Below are 13,586 nucleotides of genomic sequence, written 5' to 3'. Positions count from 1 at the left end.
AAACACAGTTTTGCAATTGCAGTGTTTCTTCAATCAGATGGGAATAATTTTGTTCATGCAATACGTCATTAAAAATCATGCAGTGCCTTCATTCTCCAGCCACTTCATGTCAGCTTCTTCATCTTCTCTGCTAGTAGTATTATCTGGTTGTTGATCACATGACTCGTGTGATGCGAAAAAAAGTGTTTCCATAGCAGTTTTGTGGAAAACACAAATTTTTAAACAGCTAAAAAATCAACTTATCCTAGTGCAAAAACATAAAAAAATGTTTTTGCGTGTGTATTCATTTAGATTTTTTTTTCATAATTGAATTTGTGCAATTATAAGGTCAATGGAAACACAGCTTGTGTCATCTCTCTCCCTCCTTCAGTCTGCTTCCTTGTCAGTAATCAAGCTCCTCAGTGTAAAACCCCCTCTTACTCGGTCATTCTTTGCTGGATTCTTCCATTGCTTCCTGGTTCTCAGTTCCCATTGTCTGTTGTTCCCATGGACTATCCTGCAATGTTTTGAGTTTATCTGTTAAAAAAAACACTGCAACACCTTTAGAGATCTCCTATTTAATCCCAGTAAAACAGTTCAAACATGATACGGCGATACAGAGAATAAAATTGTCATTGAAAGTTATGTTCAAGGTCAAACTTTTTCTTAAAATAAATTTTTTTAGACTCAAACCATTGTATTTCTGTTAGATATCAGAAACATCAAAGGTAAGAAAAGACAACATGAGAAAGGCAAGGTCACAAACCAACAATCACACATCAACATGTCATCCCTGGCATAGAGCATCATCTGAAACCTGTCAGCAACTATCAGTGTATTAGAAGGTGGCCAGGCCTCTGACTGGGAACTGGACCTTGAGGCAAGCAGAGATTAGCCCTGTAGGGCAAATACACCCGTTAAATGAATCAACAAATATTCATAGGAAAGGCAGTGCACAATCAAAAAACTCCAGCTGTTTGGCAAAATACTTGTCCTGGATTTCCAACTCTCTTTAGCACTGAGCCCTTCATATACATCTTTGTCATTTCCACTGCCTGAGGATTATCTGTTTAGCTATAAGGTTATTGATTTCTATAGGTAAGGAAGTAAAAGATGACTTTTACTTTACGCAAATTCCTTCAGCCTACTCTCAGCCTCTGCCTGCTTCACTGCACAGCTGGATGAACTGCATCAGCAGTTCGACTCTGCCTGCCGCTGTGATAGTTTCTTAGAAGTGTGCTAGCCATTTCAGCGAAGCAGATAACTCACAAAACCTGCAGTCTGTCAAGGCGTGTCACAAATTTAGCTCAGCCAGAGCGCCTGTGGCACTGTCAGACAGAATTAGAAAAAAATTAAGACATCCATCCCAGGGACACCATGTAGGAAGATAGAAACAGAAACAGGCAGCGGTAGATTGACATATTTGCCACATATTCACTTGAGCGTGTTCATGGGAGCACAAGCAGTGTCAGTGGCGGCACTTTCTCACCTCAGTGACAGTGAAAAAGGCTGTGATCAGAGCAGTGGAAGGCGCAGCATGGTGGGGCTGGATTAGCTATGATAATATGATGACAGTAATTGAGCTTGTCATAATTGCTCAATCACTGAGCCTTTCCCCGGGGTCTGAGAGGCAACTGTTCGCTGCCGTACAAGCCTTCATTACAGGGTTGTGATACCGGGCTAATTCACTTACAGCAGGACGACTGACACTTTGAGCATTTTGTGTGTCACTGAATTAGGCCAGAAAAAATGGGATCATTTAACTGTAACATTATTTATGATATTGATTTGACCAGCATAAACATAGACTTTGTAAGAAGATTGAACCAGAGTCAGTTTCCTAAAGCACCTTCAGAAAGTACCCATAGACCTTGAACCTTTTGATGTTACACCCAAGTTTTAATATATCTTCTATTTTTATGGACAGACAAAAACAACAAAGAAATGGAAAATAATAGTTTTTCTTTGTACATTTAAAAAAATGCATACAAATTGTTTTATTCATGTATATTTAAAACCCTTTAGTCTGATACTCCTAAATAAAATCTAATGCAACTAATTGCCTGCAGAAGTAGAATACTTGTAAGTTGCTGGGGCATCAGAAAGATGACCTGTGAAAAGAAACTGGCTCTGTGGTGACTGTTTTTTTGTGTGTGCAAATAACACTCTAGTGCTGACTTAAAGTTACAAATCTAAACAGTTTGTGACCAGGATGTGTGGGGTCTGCAGATATCTTAGCTGCCTTTTCCTGATCCCAGGCATGCACACGTTCTCGATGGCGGGGCGGTTCAGTCCTGATGATCCTCTCTGCAGACCTAATTGTTCATTCCATTCTGGTCCAGTTCTGCTTTGTAGATGAGAAAACCACAGAGTGATGAACGAGCACAGGACAGAGTGAATGACAATGTAGAAATTGACCAGCAGTCGCTGTGCAGGGCTGTACCTCTTGAGTTGCTGCAGGAAGTGCAGCTTCTGCAGTCTGTGTGTGAGAACCATCTCAGGCTCTGAGAAATGGTTATTCCTAAGAACCAGAGGTGATCCACAGTAGACAAAGTGTTGCTGAGGACAGTGAATGAAGGCGGTGTGGATGGTGTTCTCTGGCAGTTCACCGTCATCTCCACAGTCTTGCTAAGCTCCAGGTGGTTCTGACCACACAAGTGGACAAAGAGGAATGAATTAGATCAATGAATTTGTGTGATCTGCAAACTTCTGGAGTTTCACAGAGCAGTCTGTGGAGGTGCATTCATTTGTGTACAGAGAGAGGAGTGCGGAGAGACCACAGCCCTAGGAGGTGCTAGTGCTGATGGCCCTTTTGCAGAACAAGACGCTCCCCATCCTCACCTGCTGCTGCCAGTCAGTTCAATCAGAAAGCTGGAGATCCTCTCACAGGTAGAGGCCAGCATTGTGATTTTCTGGTGGAGGATGTCTGGGTCGACGGTGTAAAAAGTCAAGCTCGTGATGTCCCAGATACGTCAACACAATTCTCTAAAAACAATGAACGAGCTAGGAACCAGTGATCAGGCCTGAAATCTTAATGTAGTGATGGGCTAGGATCTGAACCTTCAAATTCACATAAAGATTATTACAAAATCAGCCTTCTATCTCCTGAAGTACATTTTTAGGATTAAATGGGTGATGTCCCATCAAGTTCTAGAGAAACTCATACATGCGTTTATCCTTAGTTGCATTGATTACTGTAACTGTATCTTCACAGGTCTGTCTAAAAAAAATAAATCAGCTGCTCTCATTCTCACTAAAACCAAGAAGATAGAGCACATCACCCCAGTTCTAAAGTACTAAGCTGACTCCTTGCAGCACAGAAAATAAAACTTCTGTTAGTTTATAAATCACTGAAGAGCGTAGCGCCAAAAGACATTATATACTTGTTGCCATTTCATGTTTGATGTTGGCATTTGACAAAATGTAATGTTCATTGCTTGCTTCATGTTTGGTTTGGCTGTGTTGCGTTTTGATCATGAACGTCTTTGTTGCTGAAATGCACTATTTAGATAAACTTGGCTTGTCTTGATTTGACCAAAAGGATTTCATGACCACTGATGTAATCCTGTTACAGTGTGCTTCATTGGGACCGAGATGATGGTGCAATCCTTGAAGCATTAGAAGCATCCAGAGATCTGATAGACAATAGTGTTTATATCTAGATGTGCTAAACTGTCATGGACATACCACAACACATGTATTGAGACAAGGAGGCCTTTCACATTTCTCAATGATCAGTGTCGTCGCAGGTTTCCCTAAAAAATCTATCAGGCAGTTGCAGCTGATCCAGAAAGCGGCTGCTCTTGTTCTCACTAAAAAAAATTTTTCCCCCTTCACAATTATCACAGTGATCTTTTAATAAAATCCCAATAAAATACAAAAAAAAATTGTAATTGTAATGTGACAAATTGTAAATGTATAAATATTTGCAAAACTCTGTTTTATGTTCTTACTCCCATATAATGTGCGCCAGAAACTTTCAGTCACTTAAAAAATAAATACTAAAATGTATTTCATTAACTCTTTCAGTACCAATCAAGAGGCCAGAAACTCATGTGTCCCTGTGTCCTCAGTTCTAACTCCCCAGCAAATTCAAATGTGGGAGGAATAAACAAATGAGTTCAACGCTGATATAGATTATTAGGACACAGAGGTGGCAATGACAGGGGCACCTCACAGGAGAATTTACTGCCGGATTTTCTCCATGAGAATCCGGACCCAAATCCCCTCTGCCACAATCGAGAGGACGAAGACAGAAAAAAAGAAAGAGAAATTGGAAAAAACAGCTGAGGGTGTAAATAATTCATGCAGACAATATGACTTTTTTATGTAAATTTGGTGCATTAACCCTCTATTATAATGATGGACGACAGATACGGGTGATGTTTCCTTGGTAAGAGCTAATGGATGACCATCATAAATTCACTGCACATTTTATTGTGTTGCTGGGGAAAATTGTGCCTGCAGGCAACGTTGTTTACTTTTATGTCAGGGAGGAGGAGAAAAATCCCGCCGTCTTCAAAAGGAGAGATGGGGTAAAAGAGAATGGGGAATGAAAATAATGGGGCCCACACAGTGTGCCTTGCTCCATACCTTCTGCTATGTTTGGAGCAAGCGATCCCCCAACTGCCTCCGTGTGGGTTCTTCCGCTTGCTTATCCCTTCTGCCTCTCCGTTCCTTCGGCTTTTTCCTCCCCTCCAGCACCGTCTTCCTTGGAAAACAGCAGGGTCTACTCACATTAGGCGGCACCACGCTCCTCCACGTTGCTCCGATTACAGATTGAATGCCTTTCGCCACCACTGCTACTTTTCAAATTTGGGGAGGTGAAAAAAAACATAATTTTTCATCGCTGTCTTCGCTGAGCAGCTTACTTGCTGGGCAATATGCAAGCACATCTGCAAGCACACATGTTTTCAAGTGTCATTGTTGAGTACCAAAACTAAAAAGAATGTTTTTAATCTCTGCAAAAAAAAACAAACAACACGAGCAAGTGAGCAAGTGAGTGAGCAGACAACAGTTTTTGTTGTGTTGCTTAAGTTTTTACGACTGATGAAAGGGAAGAGAACTGCACATCCCGGATCAACTCCTGGTTAGCCAGCCTATCATTCCCCTTTCTGCCCTCTAGGTTGCCCTCAGGCCCTTCTCAAATCAACACTCTGCCCTCACTCTCTTCTCTTATTTTCAGTCTTTTTTTCCTCCTCCTTCTTCTCTGTCCCTCCTCCCTCATCTTTTCCCTCAAACCTTCCCTCCGTCTCTGATTTATCTTTTAATATTGGCTCCCTAATTAACACTACACCCTCATGTCTCATGTGTCTTGTTTTGGGTAGAGCTTTACCATGCTAACCCCCCTCTCACCTCTTAATATCCCAGTCCTTCTATTTTCCCTTAAATGTGTTTGAAAGAGTAGACTTGCTCGGAGCAAATGATTAAGAACCAAAGGGAAAAGCCAACATACATAAACACAGCGCGGCTTTTAATGCAATTCACACCAACTGTCTTTGTGGCAAAATAACTGACAGAACCCCACATTTTTCTGTTTGCAAGGAACCACAGAGGCAAATTTATGAACATATTGTGGGTCCAACATGTATGCAAAATTGGCCTTGTTTGTTCTGAACCCAGATGGAGATTATCTTCCCCAAAAAAAATCACTTCACCAAAGAGCATCTCTGTACATTGATGCAAAGAGTGTATTAGGCTTGCAGTGAAATCTTTATGTTTCTATCAATCACAGCCAAAGCAAGAGTTTATACTCTTAACTAAACTGTTTTGTGGTTTTTTTTCAGTCTAATACAGTAGTTTTAGAGACTGCATGCTGAAGATATAGATTTTGACACATATTAACATCAATTCAATGATCCAATTGAAAGGGTTTTAAAAGGGTGGAATGCTCTGGTCAGATGTATTAATGAATGCTTCCTTTCTTCAGTACCTGGGGTTCTCTTCTAATTTAATTAATATTATGAAAGTAAAAACCTTACTGTTTGTCTCTTTCACTTCGGTGTCAGAGTACAACTGCAACCTGACAGAACATAGACTGCAAATTGCTCTGATCTGTTGAGTTTAAATATGTGTCTGCACATATTTTGTGCAATGTGGTTTATTAATCTAGTGCAGAAATATTGCAACCAAAGTAAACAAAAAAAAATGAAAGCATTAGACTTCTTTGTGTCTACAAAGCATGCTTTGATATACAACACAACTCCTTAAATCAGTTTGATGTTACATTTATGCGTTATGTGCTTCATTGTGGATGATGCAGAAAGAAAGAAGGATCATGAGCACATTAAAATCACACATAAAGTACTTTCACATTCTGGTGGTGCCAATGAAGAGGAGTAGCAGATGGTTTCAACCAGCTGTTTTCGACAAAGCTGGCAGTGGGCACACATTGAAACACTAAAAGACTCTCACACACACTCATTCACATTTAGACCATCAGCTCCCCGGGGCTCCCAGCTGGGTCTTCATGGGGTCGTTCTGTCACCTTCCCCAAAGACATGAAGTTGCACCCGGGCTCCATTCTAGGGGTCACACACCTGCACGAGAGTCCAAAGGGGCAATCTATGGCTGACTTTAGAGCACCTGCAGCCGAACAGAGGTGAATGCAACGCTCTTCTAAAGAGGTGTGCAACTGCAAACCCTCCCTCACCCCCCCCTACTCACGCTAACACACCTCAGCACAGAGCTAAATGGGCCAACTAAGTGGTTAAGGCAGAAGTCATATATGCTGCCCTGCATAAGAGTGTCTTGCTAAACACGTAAGGATAATTACCACCCAGCTGCCTGGTGCCATGTGCCATAATAGGTCCTCGCCTCACCACTGGGTCCTCCGAGACTTTCCCCACCAGCCCACTGCTAATTTCCCAATTTGTCCGCCACATTTCCTTTCTCATTTTACCATGCTTAACCTTTTCCATCGGCTAATGCACACCTTCCCAGCCTCTTTGTCAAATCTGGGCCAAAGTGATGCCTCCTAATGATTCACTTACCAGCACAGTCTTTCTGTAGACTCAAATGAACAAACAGCAGCTCAAATGTCACAGGGGAATTCGATTAATAACGCCATGTACATAAGGACTTAATAAAGTGGATGAATAATTTGCTTTGTTATAGCCATGAACAAACATCGGTAGGTATTTTGTTTATTTTGTTTGTGCTTAAAGTTTCCATGCGGTGCCCCCTGGCAAAGCAGACACTTTGCATGGTGCAGGACACACTTTACAGAGCCCAGCCAACCAAGTGTCTGGGGAGCCCATCTCTACTGACATTGCTGCAGGAAAACCCAGGCTTGGCATGGTTTCCCCTTTTTTTTTATCTGGGGGCATTCGGAGGGTGTTTGTCTAGAAAAGAATAACAACTTGTTTTATTCATGTTGGGGATTGGAGACACTGCGTCCCCCTGAGAGAGGGGGTTGATGGGTATTAGTGGAAGAAGGATAGTCCCTTTATACTGGGCTTGCAGGTTTCCTCGAGGAAGGTCTGATCCTCAGTGCAACAGGCAACAGGTTTTTACTTCAGCTTAGAACAATGCAAATGTTTATTTTTTTTGTTGTTCTTTACAGAAAACAAAAATATAAAGAGTGATGTCTGATTAGCAGTTTGTCAGTGATGCTTAGGTTGTAGAATTTTTTTATTAACTTGGTTTTAAATTATATATTATAACTTCAGTCTATTTTAATTTCTGTAAATTTGACTGTTTTTGTCATTTTTTAGCTAATGGTTTAATTGTGTGTTCAGTGGTGCAGGGCAGTGAAGTCGTGCAGCGTATAAATCTTGGACTGGCATTACTGCAGGCGAGGACACTCTTCATCTCTCACTCGTTTGTGCCCAGTGCCGAGGCTCCAGGTAAACTGAAGAACAGAGAAGACAAAATGTTGTGTCATCAGGGACGAGGAGAAAACCCCTTTTTTCAACCTCAGAAAGCAATGTATGAGCAGCTATCATAAAGACTGTGTGGAACAGGGATGCCGTGTCGATATCTTCCTGTTCCCCAGACAAACAAACGGTCAGAAGGTTTCTCTTCTTTCCACTGGTGCTCTTCTTTTGTGCAGTGTTGCAATCGGAAACAATGGCCTTTCCCTCGCTGCGTTATAGAACGTACACTTGGACAGAAATTGGGGTGTGGCACTGAGTTTGTGTATGCATAATATTCAATGGAGAGCAGTAACAAGATAAATTGGATCCACTTCCAACCTCATGTGTTAAAATGTATGCGGCTTTAAACATTTTAATTATTGCTCTCACTGTAGATATAGGACAGTTTATATCAGTAGAAGTTTTCTTGAGATTCTAATGATCTGCTGCTCTTGAATAACATTTTCTTTTGTCTTTCACTTTTGAAAGAGAAGCTAAGATTAAAAGTTCTTAGTATCTCTAATAATTTTTTAAATATATTTTTCAGTATGATATTACACTTTAAAACAGAAATTTGCTTTAAGACTTTCTCTATCTTCAGTGTCAGTGTCAATGGGTGTGATAGGTACTTTGTAAATTTTACATCTGTTTTGACAAGCTTCTCTACTGAAATGGCTGTCAATGTGAAAAAGCTTCCAGTAAAACGCTGTCTGACATTTTAAATCAGCAAGGGCACACAGCGTCAACCTCTTTTTACTCCTCTCTCTTAGCCTCCACTGTATTTAATCTAAGCTAATTAAAATATTGATCATTTTACTATTAATTAAGCAGTTAAGTGCTAGTTGTGGTTTTATTAGTGTCACCATTTGGCAGTATAAGTGACAACCCTAATGGGGCCACTCTAGGAAAAAGACATTAATTGGGTTTGGCAATTCCATTTCTACCACCAACTCTCCCTGTACCCACCCGCTAGTCCATCAATAATTTATCTAATTACTGATATTGTGGCATGAGTCACTCTCAATTTAGGAGACAAACATGATTATTTAATAATAATAATGCCTCCAAACATATGCAATGTCTCCTGCCCTGCCTTTCTCCCCTCAATTTTTAATGATTTGATGACACAATGGGCAAAGGAGATCTCAAAAAGCCCAACAAAAGAAGTCCATCAGTGACCTTTACAAGCTAAATGCTAGGAGAATAACTGCAATAATACAAAACCGGCTTTTGAATGTGTGTGTGCCTGTTTGTGTCTTTGCATGTTTGCTTTCCTGATAAATAGGAAATCTTTGGCAACCTTTCATGGAAGGAAATTGGGAGGGCAGCAAAAAGGATGTGGTTGGAGGTGGGCATCTGACTGCTATCCACATCCCATAATGATCTCAATAATAACCCTGACATAAAAATAGTGTGTGATATGGCGATATGAGTGAGCGGCAGTATATACGCGGGGGTGTGTGTGTGTGTGTGCGCTTGGCTCGGATTATGAGGAGCAGTAAAACACAGAGCAACTCAGTGAATATGCTGGAGGTAAATGAAGTCCCACAGGGGTAATATCCACCTCACCGTAATAATTCTGCCACTGTCAAAAGCCAGCTTGCTTTGCTCTGTGTGTGTGTGTGTGTGTTCAGAAGGCCGTCTGCTGGAAGTTTCACACATGCTCCCCACTTCTGCCTCGCAAGCCGAATCCAACTTCCCGTGTTCTTCAGTGGCAAGCTCGACAACTCGGAACTACCTCGGTAGTCGGCTGAGGGGAGCAGGAGGAAGGAGTCATTCATCCAGCGTGTGTCAAGCATGAGTTGACTATGAGAATGAGCACAGAGGCAAAGCAATGTCTATTTCTGTCTCGGATGAGCGGGGATGGTCAGGGAGGAGAGCGCAGACTTCCCGCTGAGGGAGACACTGGCTTTCATTGTGAGCTCCAGGGCTACGGGGAGCAGTGATCGGAAGGATGGATCTGTTAAATAAGTGTGTTCCTGCACTCGCATGTTCCTCTGCACCCAAGTACAATGAATGACACTCATTAGCCTTGCGTTAGCCTTGCTGGCTGCAATGCCCTGCGGCAACGAGGTCACATGCAAGGTTGTGAGTCGATTACATGGTAACACACTCGCTGACCAGTGTGTATAAGTAACACACGCTCCAATTTTCCTTGGATTTTATGTACTTCTCAGTCCAAAAAAATCAGATTTTTTCTAAGAGTAAAGATGAACACATTTTTATCAGTAATTCCTCAACGTGGCTAATTTTTTAAGTATCTGTAGTTTTTTATTATTTTTTGCACTAATTTTCAATTGTACATTTACTTGTAAATCTCAGGTGTTAATCAGTTAATACACTAAAATACATACATAACGTGGAAACCATTAATAATCTATTGTTTCAATAGTCGTCATTTTGTGTTTTTAATCAAGAAGCAAGTATAAGACACTACTTCCAAAATGTTGTTATTCTGAGGCAAGTTTTGCACAGCAGCACAAATTAATTATGTGAAGTTTTTGCTGACTTTAATGTAAAGTTACTTTTTCAATGACACTTGAACTCTTGTCAGCCATTTGGACACATTCCCGCATTTTGAGAAAGAAATTCATGATTTCCTTTCATCTAGACTAACTTTCCATACATTTATATTAGCCCATGGTTTCACAAATTAATGTAAAAGTAGAGATGCGATGTCTCGATAAGGTCAAAGATCTGAACAACTTGTAAATGCAAATCCATTTTATTTATTTTGTGTGTAAAATCATCTTCAAGTCTTTGACGTTTTAAAGAAATTCTTGCAGTCATCCTAGTCTTGAGCTCCGTCCATAGATTTAATTCATGACACTGGCGGTACCACTTCAAAAATGCAATATTACTTGCACAAACAGGAAACATCTTAAGACATTAAAAATATTTATTTAAATCTAAATGCACCACAGGTGCGCATACTGTTATGCAACTGTGTGTACATGAATTGTAAAACACAAGGCATTTAATCAGATTTTATTTCAGAATATTCCTGATGTATTATAAATGTTTTCCACTTTTTGCAAAAACCTTCCACGTAGTTGTAGCGTGTTTGTTTTGTGGTTAGGAGAATGCAAAATAAATTTCCTCTCCTAGGGAGCCATTCATGTAAGAACCACTACTGTATTCTATATTTTTACTGTGAGTTTTTCCAACTCTGTATTTTAAATGTTTCTTTAGGTTTCAAGATCTACAGCAGAGTTTAAAAAAATTATTTAAAAAAATTATTTATTTTCTGACAGGTTTATTGGTGATTGAATCACAATTCAAATACAGTTTTAATTAAATTAAAACCTGTTTATTGAATTTCCCCATTTTGATTTTTTGCTGTTTTTTTGCATGCTTTATAACTTTGTATGAATTCTCAACTGTGAACATGAAGCAACATGAAAATAAAAACATAACTTTTTATTAAATAAAAAGGAAAATATTTTTTTACCATGATTTTGATATAAAGTTGTATAAATTCTTTAAAAAATGTGTGTTTTCCTTCATTGATTCTCATCTACATATCCCACAACACTTGGCCATAGAACTATCTGTTAGGGGGATAACTCCTCATTGTGTTTAGTGACCTTTGCTTGACCTTTCTTCATATACAACATTTAGACCAAATATTCCACCTCTTCATAAGGAATATGCATGATATTGACTGTCCATAAGCTTGCTTTCTGGCAAATAATCTCCCTCTGTTCAGGTCACTCGTATATCTCCAAGTGTCGCCTCAGGCCAAAACTGAGAAAGTTTTTAATTTTGCTTTGTGCATCAAATTTTTTCCCCATTCTGCTGGAGCTTTTTTTTTACTGTGTGACATATCCATCTACTGAGACATAACACTTTGGGATATATCTATTCTCATTAACCTCCCTGAAAGGCAGCTTTTCTTAAATTCAATTTTTACAAACCAGAAAGTATTAAATCATTCCATTATTGTTGCTCATTTTTTATGTTTTTATGTGCAGCTGATGGTCGTTGGTGTTTGTGTTTCATCTGTTGGCAAAGAATTGGATCTTCTCTTAATGTGCTTATCTGGTCATTTCTGCTGTTGTATATTGGACGTTTTTATGTCCTTGCTTATCTGAATTTATGAGTGCATGTGTATTTGGGCCTGAATCTGAAGTCCTCTGACTCAGGCTGTTGTAAAAACACAGGTGAGGCTCTGTCTGAAATTAGTCTCTGTGGGAAGACAAGCGGCATTGCCGAGGCCTTCTCCCTCAGCCAGCAGGCCCGGCCCACAGCTGCCCAGCCACACTGGTTGTCACACTGAGAAGCACATGTCGCTGAGAAGGAGACATTAATTGGCTCGGAGCTGTGGCAGGATGCTCACTAGAGGAGCTCAGGTGCACCTTTGCTGCTGCCTTGCAAATGAGATGCAGAGTGTTGGCTGCAGTACCTCCTTCTTGTGGGTAATTGACCCTGGGGATCCGCCTTGCAATACACCCACCCTCCCTTCCTTTCCCCTTGCTTTCCCCATTCTCCCCGTTACATCCAAGACAGGAAAAGCTACCACGTGACCAACTGGTAGTCAGAGAGATGAGGTTGGTTCTTTGACCCACAGACTCCCTCATTTTCTTTAGCACATCTCATCCTGTCTAAAGCTCTTTCAAAAGGGTTTTTTAGGACCGGCTAGTGGCCACGTGAAATTTTGCGAATAGAACACGAACTTGTCACACCTTGTTTAATCAAGGCTAAAAACCCAAATGCTTAGAGATGCCTCTGATTAATAACTGGAACCTAAATCAACGTATTTCATAATAATTTGCTTGATAAATTTGATGATAGCATTTGGCAAAACGTAATGTTTCTTGCTTGTTTCATAATTGGTTACTGAATTATGTTTTGATGGCGTAAAGCTCTTTGAAGTGCCTTGCGGCTGAAATGTCCAATACAAATAAACTTGATCTGACTTGATGGATGAATGGATAAAAGGAAGGAAAATTAAAAGACAATCATCTGTTCATATTTTTCTTAGTTTTAATTCCATTTTCGTTATTTATTTATTTTTTTGTCAATTTTTCCAAAAGCTCTCACTTTATCCTTTTTTTTCTGTTTGCTTTCAGAGCAAAGTAAAAGTAGTTAGTGCACTGATAAGCCATTTCCAAGAATTCAGCACCTGAGATCACGGCCCCTGAGCATAATATGACAGGTGTAGCAGAGAATGACACTTAGAGGATAACTTTCTCGTGGAGCAATATGTTACAGAAAAAGTCTATACTGTTGACTCATTTACTCTGTGAAGATCCTCTATCCTATCCCTCTTTGCTTCTATTGATGTACATGTATGTACTTGCTTTTTGTGGGGGTGTTCAAATGTTGAAGTGAGCCATCTGCTTGGATTTTTTTTTTTGTCTTTAAAGATCTGTTTACATTTGTATATTTGCAAGTGTGAGATTTAATCTCAACATAGGAGCATGTGTGTCTTATCTGCAGCTTTTAACTGGCGGGAAGCTGCTTCTTTGGAGAAGAGGCCAGCCACGGCAGCAGAGGGCTGTGCTTTAGTGCATTTCATGCTTAATTCTGTGTCAATTAGTTGACTGCTACCTTCCCTCCAGCAAAAGAGCAGGGAGAGAAACGCATGCCCACAGAAATCCTCTGGCTTTGACAGGCGCAGTGTTCAATCATTTATCCCAGAGCCCGGGGCCACGGAGCACTGTCAACAAACATTCCATTGAAATCATATCAAGCCTCTACTGTTCCCTCATTTTTGTCCTCTCCCTGCTCTGCCTCTCACTCTTCCCT

At 40.3% G+C, this 13,586-nt stretch overlaps 1 long non-coding RNA gene across 3 annotated transcripts in view; it reads right to left on the bottom strand.

Moving 5' to 3' along the window:
* Positions 1-541: 541 nt before the first annotated feature.
* The window catches only part of LOC108166989 (uncharacterized), a 44,086-nt gene continuing 31,041 nt past the window's right edge, over positions 542-13,586 (bottom strand). Inside the window, exons 3-5 of one of the 3 annotated variants that reach the window (XR_014083926.1) lie at positions 4,573-7,831; positions 2,423-2,624; positions 542-2,323 (exon numbers count right to left, since the gene is read on the bottom strand). This is a non-coding gene — a long non-coding RNA (uncharacterized LOC108166989). Of the gene's footprint in view, positions 2,327-2,422; positions 7,832-13,586 lie in introns of all 3 variants that reach the window. The other 2 variants (XR_014083925.1, XR_001777390.2) reach the window with 2 other exon arrangements.

The sequence above is a fragment of the Poecilia reticulata genome, chromosome 16, assembly GCF_904066995.2.
Source record: "Poecilia reticulata chromosome 16, P_reticulata-male-v2, whole genome shotgun sequence".
NCBI lineage: Eukaryota > Metazoa > Chordata > Actinopteri > Cyprinodontiformes > Poeciliidae > Poecilia > Poecilia reticulata.
This window is presented reverse-complemented; position numbering and strand designations above follow the sequence as displayed.